Below are 17,212 nucleotides of genomic sequence, written 5' to 3' on the forward strand. Positions count from 1 at the left end.
TTACTTATCAACGTCTAGAATACTGAGCAAACAATTAGTAACACGTTTACATGGAGACCTGGCAATCAACACCATCAAAAACCTCAATCGACGTGAGATTAAGCCCTCTTGATGGAACATTGTCAACTGTTTGATTTAACCAAACCAAAAACCCTGAGAAAATAAAAGGTTTCTTATGTGCGTATTGAGCCCTTAAACCCCGACAGGTCTTCAGTCCACATAAATAAGCATGAGTGGGCGGAGCTTATGTGACCGGGTCGTACGCGTTTCCTACGCACAACTTCTCAATTGAACACGGAAGAGTATTTACTTCTGCTGAGTCGTGTCAAGTTGAAAAGCGTGCAGTGGGAGTGTATTTCACCCCAACTACCATCTCAATACTACGGAAAATATAGACATGTCCCAATGTTTGTTAGAAAATCGATCGTAATTATGTAAGGGACCGTTGATAATTTACCACTGGGGCGGGGTGATGATGGTTTTTATGACGCCAAAGTAAGTCTACTAAGTGGCCCCCAGCATTGGCATGGACAAAATCAATGAAAGCACTCCTTGCACATGTTTACCACTGTACATTGATTACACTGTATCGGTTATGTATCGTTGTATGAAAGAGTTTGACAGGAAAATGGAGTGTTGTTGTTGTCAAGTCATAATTACAGTTTATTTTCATCAGTCAGTGATTCCAGTAAATTCATAAAACCAGAGAATATATAAAGTATATACATTTTCATCAGCACTGAGCCTATTTTGTTTCCTCTAAGCAGTCTGGGTGAGCATGTACCCAAAGAAAATTTGAGAGCATGAATTCTACTCCTTCAGCATGGCTGGTTATAAATTGTTTGCTCATCATGAGACCCAAGTCCGGTGTTCTACATCGTGATATTGCTGAAATATTGCTAAAAGTGAAGTAAAACCATACACACTCTTTCAGCAGAGTGGTGGGTTGTTTGCACGCTTTCCCAGTGTTGGAACTGAATTTGGTGTTTGGTGATCAATGCTTGGGTTATGTGTCATGTTCTATAACTATAAACTTGAAATATAGGTGTGTTTATACATCATGAGAAGCACTGTATTCAGGACACCTTTAGTACAGTTTATCAAAGGTACCACATGTACATGTGACTCTTAAGACATCAGAAGGTTACATGTTTGTGAAAATGGGGATGTTTGGGAAAATATCAATAAAGTGTAAAACGTTCGTCATCATCGGCACGACTTCGATGTTGAGATGTAAACAACCTCCAGGGGCATGACTTGTGACACTCTTCTAGAATGACTATCTTTTCCTAAAAACATAAGCTATTCCCCCGACAACACATCATACCTAAACGCATTCAACACGGGTGGTCAAAGATGGATAAGTATAAAAATGTAATAGTAGGAACTAAAAACACAACTCACCGAGACGGGTGTTTCTTCCAACGACGCCATGTTTTGCTGCGTGAGTTTCCGCTCGCGACCGGAAAATCTCCGAAGATGGCCGAGCGTGTTTCCAGTATTACCGACATTGCTTCCGATAGGGCCGATGTGTTTCTGTTATTACCGCTAAACTACCGATATCGCTGCAATTGTTTCGCGAGTGGGCTGCGTTTGTTTACATTTGAGATGCAATTCCTTCAAATTTGCTGTAATTCCTTCAATTACTTAGGGGGGCCTGTAACTAATAATGCCCGTGCGACTTTAAATTTTAACTCGTTCACCTGTCGCTATTGCTGGTGAAAGCAATAAACGTTTGGAGCACATTTGCACTCACGCTCCATTGGCCGAAAACTGACTGGGTCAAGGCAGCAATATACGACCATATACATCCCTTTCAAACTCCCTTTTTTCCTGATATTTAAAAACAATATGTCCCTTGGGTTTGTGACTGAAAAGCTGGTATCGTTAAGTGAAATGAATTGCCTACCTGTGATGATTTCACGGCCACAACAGTATGTAGAAAAAGCCGTATACCAGTTCATGTCATACAGGGGTGTCAGTTGGTTGATATGGCTCGTGAACGATCTAGATATGTAGAAGTCAGTGTTATTGATTATATCCCTTTCAGTAATAACCGTGTCTCTTATCTCATAGAACTGAGGGCTGTTGAGTGGGGGGTGTTGGTTGGGGTCGGTGGGAAGGGGGATCATGAGACATAAACTTCCGCAACCTCCTCCCAAGATATATAACTCATTTTCATGGTTAGTCACACGTTACACTTATCATTATTTGTAATCATTTTGTGTATATCATACTATATTATATCACCCTGTCCATTCACACACTTTGTTTAAAGTATTAATGCCCTCTCACCACTTATATTTAAGTACAAATGTTTTATTATCTAGTAAGTACTGTTAAATGATATCTTATTTTCACTGTGTAAAAGGTCCGGTTGAATTAGATTAGTGCTGTGAAGTGGTGTGTTTATACTTACTGGTTAACACATATAAGACTATCCACGACCTGACAAATGACCCCAATTTGCATACCTGGGAACGCCCCACAGAACGATCCACTTGAAACAAGGAGGAGACAGGTTGTCTGATAAATATCGAGAAGTTCATTTTCCCCGTGCGTTTCACGCATAAATTGGTATAGCACACTCGATTTGGGAACAGGTACAGTGAGTGAGTGAGTTTAGTTTTACGTCGCACTCAGCAATATTCCAGCTATATGGCGACGGTCTGTAAATAATCGAGTCTGAACCAGACAATCCAGTGATCAACAACATGAGCATCGATCTGCGCAATTGGGAACCGATGACATGTGCCAACCAAGTCAGCGAGTCTGACCACCCGATCCCGTTAGTCGCCTCTTACGACAAGCATAGTCACCTTTTATGGCAAGCATGGGTTGCTGAAGGCCTATTCTACCCCGGGACCTTCACGGGTCGGGAACAGGTACAATCCCAACGAATTGAATCAACACAATATACTGAGCAAATATGTTTAGGACCACCGATCCATTTCACGAAGCAAATGACATTTTCCTGTTTTTTGGGTTTTTTTTAAAACAAAATTGTTGAATATCTAAAATGCTTGTCAATGCCCCCAATCATCTATTTGTCTTCGTCTTAACTAAAGGTTAGCGTGGAATATCAGTAACTTATGCCTGAAATTGCAGTCTTATCATTCGAAGGAATGTGCGGCGTTTATTTCATGTCACGGTTAGCATGTATTGCACGTGCATAATCGTCAAGCTATCTGTAGCAGCCAAGTGTACTCGCCCAATTCGTTGTAACACCTCTCTTGTCACAAATGCGTTTAGCGCGCAGGATCATCTAATATGTGTCTAGCAGTAGAAGAATCTGTGAAGTACCACAACCTCGTGGGCTACACTGACATCACATGTCTTTGGTCTTTGGTGGTCTGACATATTGTAATAATCAACATTTGATATCCGTATATAGCATCAGAATATTAAGTCATCTTCTATAGCGTACAGTCAACAAACAGCAAGTGACTGCTCGAGACACTTGATCAAAATCTCACTCTTATTACCCTGGATACACAGGATAACACGGGATAACACAGGCAGCCAGGCGTTAGAAGGTAATAGTCACATGACTTTATTCAAGCGGGTACCCATTTTCTGCTCGGTGAGGCATTTTTGAACAAACACATCTTCCTAAGGTGAGACGACATGTATCACATGTGGTTCGTTGTGAGGCAGAATTAGAACCTTTCACGGAGTCGAACAAGGTCACCCATCCGAGGTCTGTCCGAGCTCAACTATAAGTTATTTTGACCTGAGCTCTGTGCATAGGACCACAACGCCACCACTGTCATAAGGGTGAATGTTTTGTTTATGATTGTCGTATTACCAGGTCTCATTTATTGACGCTATTGCTCCAAGTACTTTCAATGTTTCTGATTTGAAGTATAAAGTATGACCCATTGTCATAATCTGTAATTGTAACCTGCAATCCCAGAGTCATGCAGCTAATTGTCTGTCACAACCGGGTTGCTGTTTTGTGCCTTCTCACCCTACAGTGTCAGTAGGAAGTTGGGCTGCAGCGCAAGATAACACTTGTCCACAACACTTCGACTTGGTTCTGTGTCTAATCAAATGTGGAATGGAGTAACAGTCACATACATCATACTATCTCAATATACATTTTGACATGTAAAAGAATGACGTCTGTGTCTGAGAATGGTGTGATGTGTTTGTGGTGTGAATGGTGTGTTTATTTTTACGCCTCACTCAGCAATATTCCAGCTATATGACTGTGGTCTGTAAACATTAGAGTCTAGACCAGACAATCCAGTGATCAACAGCATGAGCACCGAGCTGTTCAACTGGAAATCGATGACCTTTGCCAACCAAGTCAGCGAGCCAGACCACCCGATCCCGTTTGTCGCTTACGACAAGCACAGTCTCCTTTTATAGCAAGCATGGGTTGCTGAAGGCCTTCTCTACCCCGAACCTTCACGGGTCTCAGGGGATGGTAATCCTTGTCAAAAGTGGAGTAGAATATTTTGATCTAACGTTTTCATATACTCTACCCTTGAAGGTTCGGGTTAGAATTGATCCTGGGTTGCTGGGTTGCTGAAGACCGATTCCAACTCGGGTCTCCACAGGTTTAACCATAATATTTCATAGTCGCAAAGAAAGAGGAATTAAAAATAATACCATGTAAACTTTTAAAGCATGTGCTTGAATTGTGACTTTATCAGAAACCACATCATAAAGCACGACTCCGAGGTTAAGATCCGAGGCCGGAGGGTGGGGAGAAGTAAGACCGTGAGTGCTCGAAGTCTTACTTCTCTCCACCAGATGGTGAAGGGCTGCTTACTTTCCCAGCCATAGGAGCACTCCCGGCACTCTCAGCACTCCGAGGAGGAGTGCTTTATTATACATATACACCGTCAATGATGAAAATTAGATGATTATGTAACTCAGTGTGAACTCAGTGTAATGACACCAGCCACTTTTTATATATAGTTAGAAGCACCCATCCCATTTCTCAACCTTTGACAAACATAAGGGAAAACTTTATTAATTGATCCATGAGCATTTAATAATTTCACTGCTCTAAATACTAGCAAGAAGAAACTGCCACCAAGCACATTTCAGACCATACTGCCACCAAGCACATTTCAGACCATACCTTTCAGTCTGTTATTTTCACCATATTATCGATATTTTCCTATTCCGCTGACTTTCCGGTGAGCGTGTCCTTTATAATTAGGCCTGTGTAAAGACTGTCGGGTATATGTGGCACTGTTGGTTCAAGCTGCTGTTCAGTGTCCCGTTGTTCAAAACAACCTTAGCTAAGATCAACCTTAAGCACTAAGGTTAGAGTTACGATCACCTTAAGATAAAGATACGCCCGTTGCACAAAACAACCTTAGGGTAGCCTTAACTCAGACACCAACCTTAGCCGTAAGGCTGAACTCTACAGCGCAGGAGTAATGGAAGCGTCCCTAAGTCCCCTGCTCGCGCCTGCAGACGACAAGAATTAATGTCAATGTCCGAGCTGTCCGTCATGCGGAAGTGTATTCGGCAATCAAACATTTCTCCTTTATAGATCAGTTTGATTGCCGACGAAGTTAAAACGCGCCAGGGTATATTGTTCGGTCCTATTATGACCATAAATTAATATAAAAATAATTAGCACTTTTGGTTTAATTCTGTTTGAAAATGCAATTTTCAGTAATGTTAAGAAATATTTACATACAGTGTAATGAGATATAACTTTAATAACAGTGCTGCTAGCTATCACAGCAATAAGAATGTGTCGTAAAGTGCATCAACAACTGCAAACATTTGATTACTAGAACACTTGGAAATAAGTTGATAATTAAATGTATGCTGTATTTACATTGCCGGTAAATTAAAAATTATTCCATTTGTCAGAATCCAGGTGAAGAAGGCCATTGATGTGCGGCGTCAGAGCTGCAAGACAGGCGGGGGTCCAGCACCAGTTGGTTTGTCTGACCTGGAGGACAAGGTTGGATTTGTGATCGATTATTAAAATAATACATAAAAAGCGATGAATTGTACCCAGGTGTCTTCTTACATAGTTCAAATTAGTAAAACGTTGTATCATTCATTCTAGATTTGGAAACATGTCAAGCATATCATAAAAATTCATGTAATAACTGCATAAACTATATGGTTTTAAGAAATTAAAATATATTTATACTGTATATTTTTCAGAATCCGGACTTACAGTGAATAGTCTCCCTGTGGTATCATCATCAGTACACCAGCCATCAACAGAGCAGGAGGCCGAATAACCTGAAATTGAAAGTGAGTGAGTGAGTTTAGTTTTACGCCGCACTCAGCAATATTCCAGCTATATGGCGGCGGTCTGTAAATAATCGAGTCTGGACCAGACAATCCAGTGATCAACAACATGACCATCGATCTGCGCAATTGGGAACCGATTACATGTGTCAACCAAGTCAGCGAGTCTGACCACCCGATCCCGTTAGTCGCCTCTTACGACAAGCATAGTCGCCTTTTATGGCAAGCATGGGTTGCTGAAGGCCTATTCTACCCCGGGACCTTCACGAGTCTGAAATTGAAAGGGCACAATGAAACCGTAAATGGTAAAATGACAGAAAGCAATCTTTAACCTACAGAATATATTTGAAAACATTTCATATTTATCACATCATACTTGCAAGTTCATGTTAATCTAATTTCATTACAATACCAACACAATAAAATTATACTCATAAGAAATGTATTGGTTATATCTCCTTTTTACTGTAACTTAACAATACTGATATTTTTTGCAGCAACGGAACTCCGTTGTAGGAATAAACATATGCATTAGCCAAGAAAATCAGGTAGGAAGGACATGTTCTTAAAAGCCAGAAAAATTACTAGACTTAAATAAATTTTCGGACGGACGGGAACTGATTGTGGCCCTGATGAAAAATTTACTATATTACCAGAGCCATTTACCCAAGTAGTAAATGTAGACCCCTCTCAGCCTTAATTCAGATTCTGGTAGATATAGCAAATGACAATTTTAAACCTAATACTTTTATTGCATACAACAATAAAACAAACCGCAATTATGACATTATTACCTTTTCTACAGAAAGAGAAGCTCAGCCAGGCGTGGCTGACGTCCTTAATTAACGGTCAAAAAGAAAAGACTGAAATTCTGAAGGTCCTTCTTGAGGTACAAAGGAAAATCCTGGATATCTCAGAACAGCGACTTAAGGTTGAATGAGAAAGACTCGGCCTGGAAAGAGTGAAATTTGAATTTAAAATGAATTTAATTACCATACCAGAATACAAAACTGTTTCTTCAGTTATAAATTTCCTTCCTGAATTGTAAACAAGTTTGTTACCTAAGTATTAGAAAATCTTTCTGGGGACTTTATGCCATGAAACACGTTGATACTCTCATTGGTGAGTGAGTGAGTGAGTTTAGTTATCTTAGAGTAAGGCTACATCTTGCAATTGTCTTGGATCACAAACTAATGGCGCAGTATTCCCTTTTAAAAAAATTCCAAAGGAAAGTTGCCAGCATTAATTGTACAGATTTATTGAAGATTTTTGATTGTATGATATCAGGGTATGGGTCAGAGGCACATATTACTGTAATTCTATTCAATCTGTCCATTTGAAATTTTGTAAATATGTATTGAAACTTGTTGTGCTTGTATTACCTTTTGTACTAATTTATCTGCATTGTGCCATGGAACAATACAAATCATCAAACTGTTTTATGATTTTTATGCCTCGTAACTTCATGTTGTTCACTTTGTTTCAAAGCTGGAACAAGATATTTTTAGCGTTATTAAATTTGATGTTATCTGACATACAGTGGAGTTGCTTCTACGTACATTTCATGAAAATCTTTCGTCAACAAGGTTCTGTCTAGCGGTGTTGCCATCTACACACTGCCAGGGTGTGGGTGGGGCGTTAGTCTCCACATCTGCCTCTAGAAGTGCATCTCCTGATGGTACCTGCACTCCCTTAGTGATGCAGTAATTATGGAGTTTAAAACATGCCATAATTATCACAGAGCACCCGTCTGGGCTGAACCATAGGCATCGACTTGTACAAACTCCTAAAACATTATCATACAAGTCAAATCTTACACAATGTTGTGGCAACAGGGGGATAAATGATGATGATAATTTACTTTGCAAGTGCTGATGAAAATTCTGATTCTGTTACGGAGTTCAAACTCACCTAAACCTTGCCTTTAGAATACCAAATGCACGCTAAAGGCGTGTCTGTGGCTCGGTAAAAGGTGTCAACGCACGCACGCACGCACGCACGCACGCACGCACGCACGCACGCACGCACGCACATCCACCCCTTGCACGTCAAGTGTCAGTCCACCGTGGTTTGTCTGGTATTTTGCAGAATGTGGCGTCAAATGGCATTCGCTCGACGAAGACACTTCCCAGGGAGACACGTGTAGGAAGACACGTGTAGGTTTAAAATCTCCTAAAAACCCGAGGGAAAATGGTTTATCTAGCTTATAAGTCGAACATCACTTTTCAAAATGTATTTTTCAGTATTTTGGATAATCGAAAAACATATGGCTTCGTCATACAACGCTGGTAGCTCAGGGTGACCTCCCCCTTTCCCAACCAGCGCACGTTATGCACGTGAAGCGTGTGCATAAACCAGAGAATCACGTGGTGTTTTGTCACATTTTCGATGGCAAGTGATGGTAGCAGGTAGTCAAAACGAGAGACGAAGAGAGAAAAACTACACCGAAGGAAATACTGGTATATGAAAACGGAAACAAAGACAGATGTGTCGTCAGACTGTTTCACAAGTACCACGTGTCTGTGGCAGGTAATCTTGATTTTTCAAAACCCTTGCGTGCTGATATTTATGATAACTAAAAATTTAATATAGGGTGAGACAATTTTGAATATGTCACGTAACGATGGGAAGTCGAGGTCTGCATGTATGAGGACGGTCATTTGTTATACTTGTTAGGTTGCAACGAGGTTCAAGTCATGGTATCTTGCTCAGACTAACATTCAAACGCCTGGCAACAGAAGACTGCTAATCTCCACCCAGATTGTATCACCTGTTTCAGTACGGCTCCCATGGGAAATGCATTCGCCACCTTACACGCGCATGCTGCATGTCGTTGGATAGCGGGACCCTGGCGCCTCACGGAGAATCTTTCCGTTTGTTTTTTGGCAAATTTATACCCGAGCAATTAAGGTTCCTGTGATTTTAGGGTGTGTGATTTTCTTCCACCCAGCTTACGGTGGAAGTCGCTCGCGCCATTGTTATTTTGGAAGCCTTTTACTTTGTCATATCTATGCATGTTATACATTGTTGGAAACCCGAGGAAACGCTCTCTCCAAAAACACATACGTGAATCTGATGCTGCCCCTGGTAACCAATCCAGATTGAATCTCCGACATGATGGTTTGTGTAATTTTATTGAACTTCAATTCTCCTATATCACTGCAATCATCACGCCACCATCATTCGGTCATGATGTAATGGCAACCTGTCTTACGACTCACCTCAGAAAATACATTTCTGTACTGCGTTTGAAAGCCATTTAAGGCGTGTTTTAGACAATGTATAAAACACAAATGCTGCGCATTTAGTGGTGGAGCTATATAGGTATTAATGTGCGAAATGCAACAAACACCGGAGGTGATATAGATTGGCGGAAGTTAGATGAATCTGTACATCGGCTATACCGGCGTCGTTAATATTTACAACTATAAAGCATTTGCAAGATCATTCATACGGGATTTTGGAAAATGCCACTTTAGATAGTCGAGCTACACGGGAATCAATATACTTGACAAAGCTAAAGTTGCAATAGATTGGAGTGAGTGAGCGAGTTGGGTTTTACGCCGCTTTTAGCAATATTCCAGCGATATCACGGCGGGGGGACACCAGAAAATGGGCCTCACACATTGTACCCATGTGGGGAATCGAACCCTGGTCTTCGGCGTGACGAGCGAACGCTTTAACCACTAGGCTACCCCACCGCCCCGCAATAGATTGGAATAAAGTCATAAAAGCAATACCTGTAGTCTTAATATATAAACTTTTACTGTTGTGGTTCTGCCAAGGGGTAATGTGCATTCGAGTCGCGTTTGAGTCAGGCAATGCGCGTCATTATGCAACTGCACTTGCGCTCATTGCGGGTAAAGCAGTCGGGGATCTGGCGCGTGTCTCATGTCAGTGTTACGGCAGCTATATTTTCACGATCCATCATCAAAAATTTAATGTTTAAAATGCATCGGAAAGTACTTCAAAGTGCGGTTCTGCCAAGTTATAATGTGCATTCGAGGCACGTCAGATAATCAGGGAATGCGCGTCATTATGTACTTGTGCGTGTGGTTGGTAAAAGCGGGGATCCGGCGCGCATCTTTGTCAGCGACTATTTCAATATCCTTTATCCTAAATGGAACATTTACAATGCACTGGAAAGCCCTTGAAATTACGATTCCACGTCATTGTGTAAGTGCATTTGTGTCTGTGGTGGGTGAAGTCAGATCGGGTGCGCATCTTTCGTCAGCTGTTATTTCAATATCCGCCATCCGAAATCCACGATGTAAATGAGTCGGTAATACATGGAAAATGCGGATCTGCCAAGGTATAATGTGCATTCGAATATACGTTCCATTATATAACGACGTGCCTCAAATATACAGGCTGGCGCCCAAATATACAAGTAGACTGACGCCCAGAAAGTGTGCAAGCCAGTGTATTTCTTAATTTGTCCAAGACTGTGACATCCAGACCCTCTTCTGTAGCGCCCATTTACTCCCAAAAAGTAAGTGTTCAAGCAGTATAGTACAGTATGCCTTCCACAAACGTATCGGTCATTTGTGTTAAACATATTACAAAGGCGTCGCACATTTAAAACACCGTTATCCTGACAGTTCTATTGCAGCTCTACACGCCATACACGCCCAAAATCGCCGCCGTAGCGAGTCCAATACTACTCCTAGGCCAAATGCAGAGATATCATGAAAATCAGGTAATATGATACACCTAGCCTTATTGCCCATACTGCACATCTTGACCATGGTGAACACCAGTGCTAGTCACATTAGACAATGTGATAGATTCTCAAGCAGTTTCTTTATGAACATGTGGACACTGTTTCAACAGTGGACTGAACCCAGTTAGCTTTTAGTAACCTGATACCTCCTGTAGCTAGTTCCACATCAACAAGAATTTTTGGAGGGTGGGAAGTGTCATACTAATTACTGAATGACACGTTTACTGCTGCTGAGAGATCCTAAAAGATAGGCACTTTTCTAGCAGTTGGCCTTGGACTAATACCGCTTCACATCTTGTCAATGTCGGCTCTATTGGCATTTTGTGGCACATACAGTGGAAACAAAAATCAAATCCCTGATTACAACAGGGTACTTAAACACTTTGGCCACACAGTTCAAGGAGAGGACGCACCTGCAGCCTCTCCTTCAACGAATAACCCAACGTCGAGTACCAGTGCTAGTTTAACTGGGTCTACCAGAAGTGGTATTCGGTATAATTACAAACACAACTCAGAGCTAATCTAACTAACTCTGGCTTATACGATAGGTTTCCTGAAAGTAAACCCACTACATCAATATTTAACCACTATTCTTAGAATACGCCTTAAAAAACCCATGCTTGCCATAAAAAGGAGACTGTGCTTGTCGTAAGAGACGACTAACGGGATCGGGTGGTCAGGCTCGCTGACTTGGTTGGCACATGTCATCGGTTCCCAATTGCGCTGATCGATGGTCATGTTGTTGATCACTGGACTCTCTGGTCCAGACTCGATTATTTACAGACCGTCGCCATATAGCTGGAATATTGCTGAGTGCCGCGTAAAACTAAACTCACTCATAAAAAAGCAGGGCGTAATGCTGGTGACACATGTCACCGCGTTTCTAAGTTGTTTTATCACACCCAAAAACATGTTTTCCCAAACAGTAATATGGTTTGTAGCGAGTAGATGAAATTCATTATTTTTACACGGTCCTTTCACAAAATGGGGTTTCTGCAGGTGGTATTAAAAATTACATGTCAGCTGTCAAATCCTTTCTCAGTTTACGGTCAAACATATGTTAAAATGTCACTAAGGGTTTTCTATAATTTTGCGTAGGTTTACAAGTGCTACACATTGTTCATATACAGGTGTCAGTAGCCAGTATAACGCCAAGAGGCACGTAAATCTGTTACAGAATTCAGAGATGAAAAGGGGTACACTGATCCTGCAACCAGACGGGAGGCGAGGGACATCCTGGACCGGGCCAAGGCAGATCAACTTCCATCTGATGACGATCAGCGCCTGGTGATGCGGTACTTGTCTTGTGGGATAATTCAACTTGGACATGCCCAAAGACCTTTAGTGGCGTCGTGTATGATGTTGGCTGATTTCAAGAAGGCACGGTGTATAGCCGGGATATACCAAATTTCTTTCATGGACCACAAGACGTCCATGAGCTCCCTGGTCAGCCTAAGCCTGTGCAAAGAGGACTACGACATGTTCAGGGATTAGCGCCAATATGTACGTGGTGACATATCTGAAGATGGTCAACCGGATAAATCGCCTTTCTTCAGAAGTGTAGACGGCACTGAAGTGGGAAACAATGGCCTCGAGTTGGCAGGCAAAGGTAAAGGGAAGGTCATAAAGTCCAGAATGTAAGAAATAAGTACATCGTGGAAGGTAGGGGGAGGGAAGGGTGAAAATAGACCGGAAAGTAATCAAGCCTATACGATAGAAGTAGTAGGTTATAGCCTGTAATTCCATAACCTAGTGTCACTTTCGACCCATTAGGTTTATACAGCAGTAAAGGGGTTTGCTTTTCGAACTTGCTCTTGTGGGAATGGTGCAGGAAAACCAAAATGGCACTCTTTTAAGAGCAACCTACACGTGGTGAGTGCTGGTTAATACAAATAGATCTTAAAAGTTTCGTTGGGTGGTTCCACAAAAGCGTATTTCATAATGCTTTGTTCAATTATACAATTAATTATATATCTAATATGTTATGTCTTTTTCAGCTATATATTCTATATCCATTCTGCGCTCTGTCATTTCAAATGCACTTGTAACGATGTATAACATGCCCATGTGCAAGGGCATGTCAAGCTGCAGACGTCTGCTCATCATGGCGCATGTTCTGTGCGTCGCCAACACTATCAGCGCATGTTCCGTTGGCTAATAATTTCTTATGTGCACATACCTGATGCGATTCTTTATATCTTATATTCATTTGCAAGAGCGTTTCAATGCGCTTCTGACGGTGTATGGCATGTGCATGCACGATGTTGAGCAAAGGTACGAGACATGTCCGTACATAATGTCGCATGTAGCGTCCTGTCCCCGCGCTCTGAGCTCAAGTAGACTTTCAAAATGCATACAAGTATGATTACATACCGGTGAGAGGACGTTACAACCCAAGTAAATTTAGGTGTAGAAATTTATCGCGCAGTATTTTCACTTCGACATCGACCTCGCTTAGGTTATGTTACAGGTTGTGGCATGCAAAATCCTTTTGGTAATGATTCAAATACATATTTAACTACCAGCAGAAAGTAGTTTTGAATTTGTAACTTGATGAAAACAAACCATAATCTCAATAAATCAAATGGACTTCAGTGTCCGTGACTTCACAATTTTCAAACATTTTTCTGTCTTGGGATGAATGCTATTTAAGTTTGTTTTCACCGACTTAGAAAAGGACAATTACTTTCTACTGGTAGTAAGATATGTATTTTATTGATGTACATTAGGCAATATTAATGTCACTTCGACCCCCACCTTGCTTCCGTGGAAGAGGTCGTCATGTTACAAGTTGTCATGCAAAATCCTCCTGGCCATGATTCAAATACACATTAAACTACTATAAGAAGTACTTTGGATTTTCTAACTTGATGAAAACAAACCATAATCTCATGTTCTATTCATGCAACTCCTTTTGGTCAGCAATGTGTAGTAAGCAGTCTTGATTTTATAAACTCGATGCAACTTGAACTCCATTTTCTATCCTGGAAGCGTGGTAGGGGGCGAACCATCAAATTTAGTATATACCACAGGCTTCCACAACGCTCGCTTCGCACACACAAACAACCAATTTAAGCACAAACTACGGGGTCCGGTGGAAATCTGCGCATAGTGACACCATCACCCGAACCCAAGGAACAATTGACGGCAACGCAACAATTCGGCATGTCTTTGGTGTCATCGAGAAATCTGCAAAATGACGAGCTTCCTACACATTTTCTATACAAATAACTGAAAATCGTTCCTTTTATGACGTCACTGTAGGGCTCTGGCGACAGAGTTAACCTGTCCGTGGTTTCCTTTGCGGGCGAGAGAAGTAGACGGCTTTTTAGCAACTTTTGTGCGCTTGGTATTAATTAAACACACGTTGTTTTAAAAAAAAAATGGTATTCCGTTTGACTAACCAGAAATCTTTCATATGCAGTGGTGAAAAGAGTACCAAAAAAATTGAGTTTAGGTGTTCTTCAAGACTAAATGCCTGTTCATCCGCCCAGAGGTCAGGCCCAAATACGGAAGAAATGGAACGATTATATGTGAGTAATTATCTGAGTTCCTTTGTATCAATAACCAATTCAAAGCTGTGTTGAATTGAGTTTTGCCCAAAAATGCAATAAGACATGATGAACCGCAAAAGAAACGCAAGTTCATTTTATTGCAAATATTCTCAGTGAAGCATATTAAACTATTATCAAACAACGGTCCCCATGATGACTTTAATGTTTCCGTTTTTTCTTGGTGAAATTGCCCAAACGCGACCTTAGTGATGCATTTTTGCTTTTTGCATGAAATTTTCGCGCTGCTCACAAAACGTGTGCTTTTCGTGCTTGATGGGCCCTTTATAAGGTACGCCATTCAGAAACATCGCACATTACCAAATGAGAAAAGATGCCACGTCTAACTCAGCAGCAAAGAGGGATCGCCATTGAGATGTTGCAGGCCGGATCCACAGCAACTGCGGTCGCCAGGCACTTCCAGTGTCACATTGCGACAATCACAAGGCCCTCGGCAAGGCATCAACAGACGAGAAATGTTCAGGACTGACCAAAATCTGGACGGCCGAGAGTAACAACGTCGGCTCAAGATCGGCACATCCGGGTTACTCACCTTCGTAACCGACAGCAAAGCGACGCAGACGGCTTCAACCATCCAAGGTCACCACATCTCTGCAGACACCGTTCGTTGTCGACTGAGGGCAGCAGGGATCAGATGTCGACGTTCTTACGTCGGGCCGATTTTGACGCAACGTCACCGCCAACAACGCTTGCAGTGGGCCAGACAACATCAACGATGGTGACGTCAACAATGGCAGCAAGTGTTGTTTTCTGACGAATCCAGGTTCAACATGTCTCACGCCGACGGTCGAGTACGTTTATGGAGACGACGTAAGGAACGTTACGCCAACTGCTGCGTTGTGGAGGCTGACCGCTAGGGCGGAGGAAGTCTGATGGTCTGGGGAGGCTTCAGCTACCACTACAGAACACCTCTGCATGTGTTTCGTCAACGTGTGACTGCTGGCGTTTACAGAGATCAAGTTTCCCAACAACACGTTGTACCCCTTTTCCAAGCACAGCGTCCGCTCCAAATCTTCCAGCAAGACAATGCTCGTCCTCACACGGCACGGGTCTCCATGGACTTTCTGAGAGCAAACAACATTCCTGTGCTGCTCTGGCCCCTCTCTATCCCCCGATACGGCACCGATCGAACATGTGTGGGACGAAATTGGAAGAAGAATGCACACAGCTGGTCCACCTCAAAACCTGAGATTTGGAAGCACGGGTGACAAGGGAATGGAATCAACTGCCACAAGCCTTCTTCCAGAGACTTGTTGACTCGATGAGACGTCGCTGTACTGCCTGTGTCGACAGCAATGGCGGTCACACACGTTACTGATTACGAGACTGTTTTGTCGTTTTTACTGTTTATGGGTGCTGTGCTTACACTTGAATTATTTGTTAACAGATGAATTTTCCATCGGAAATCATGAACCATTTCATCAACAATCATGTGCCTGGGGTTTTTTTCAATTAAGTTTAGACCCGTGAAGGTCCCGGGGTAGAATAGGCCTTCAGCAACCCATGCTTGCCATAAAAGGCGACTGTGCTTGTCGTAAGAGGCGACTAACGGGATCGGGTGGTCAGGCTCGCTGACTTGGTTGACACATGTCATCGGTTCCCAATTGCGCAGATCGATGCTCATGTTGTTGGTCACTGGACTGTCAGGTCCAGACTCGATTATTTACAGACCGCCGCCACATAGCTGGAATATTGCTGAGTGCGGCGTAAAACTAAACTCACTCATTCAATTAAGTTTGAGTACCCAAGATAACAGTGTATGGTTATTTGAAAACCGACTTGCGTTTCTTTTGCGGTTCAGTATATATTGCGGATACAGTAGTTATTGTCTGTGATGATTTAGTTTTTAAATATTGTAAGAAACAAACACAGGAGAGAACTGTAAATTAAATGAACTGCCATGCTTTCATTGATTTGAACAGGTTTTTTTAAGATTATCATGACTGAAGTGGGAGGGTGAATAATTTTGATTTAACTGTAGGTGGCAACAATGGCAAATGACAAAACACCCATACTGTCGTTTCCCAAAAGACCGAAATATGTTTTATGACCATATATTAATATAAAAATAATTAGCACTAGTACTTTTGGTTTAATTCTATTTGAAAATGCAATTTTCAGTAATGTTAAGAAATATTTACATACAGTGTAATGAGATATAACTTTAATAACAGTGCTGCTAGCTATCACAGCAATAAGAATGTGTAAAGTGCATCAACAACTGCAAAAATTTGATTACTAGAACACTTGGAAATAAGTTGATAATTAAATGTATGCTGTATTTACATTGCCGGTAAATTAAAAATGATTCCATTTGTCAGACTCCAGGTGAAGAAGGCCATTGATGTGCGGCGTCAGAGCTGCAAGACAGGCGGGGGTCCAGCACCAGTTGGTTTGTCTGACCTGGAGGACAAGGTTGGATTTGTGATCGATTATTAAAATAATACATAAAAAGCGATGAATTGTACCCAGTTGTGTTCTTACATATCATAAAAATTCATGAAATAACTGCATAAACTATATGGTTTTAAGAAATTAAAATATATTTATACTGTATATTTTTCAGAATCCGGACTTACAGTGAATAGTCTCCCTGTGGTATCATCATCAGTACAGCAGCCATCAATCGCTATTGAAATGCACAAAGAAACCGTAAATAGTAAAGCGACAGAAAGCAATC

Source organism: Haliotis asinina, chromosome 6 (assembly GCF_037392515.1).
Source record: "Haliotis asinina isolate JCU_RB_2024 chromosome 6, JCU_Hal_asi_v2, whole genome shotgun sequence".
In the NCBI taxonomy this organism is placed as follows: Eukaryota; Metazoa; Mollusca; class Gastropoda; order Lepetellida; family Haliotidae; genus Haliotis; species Haliotis asinina.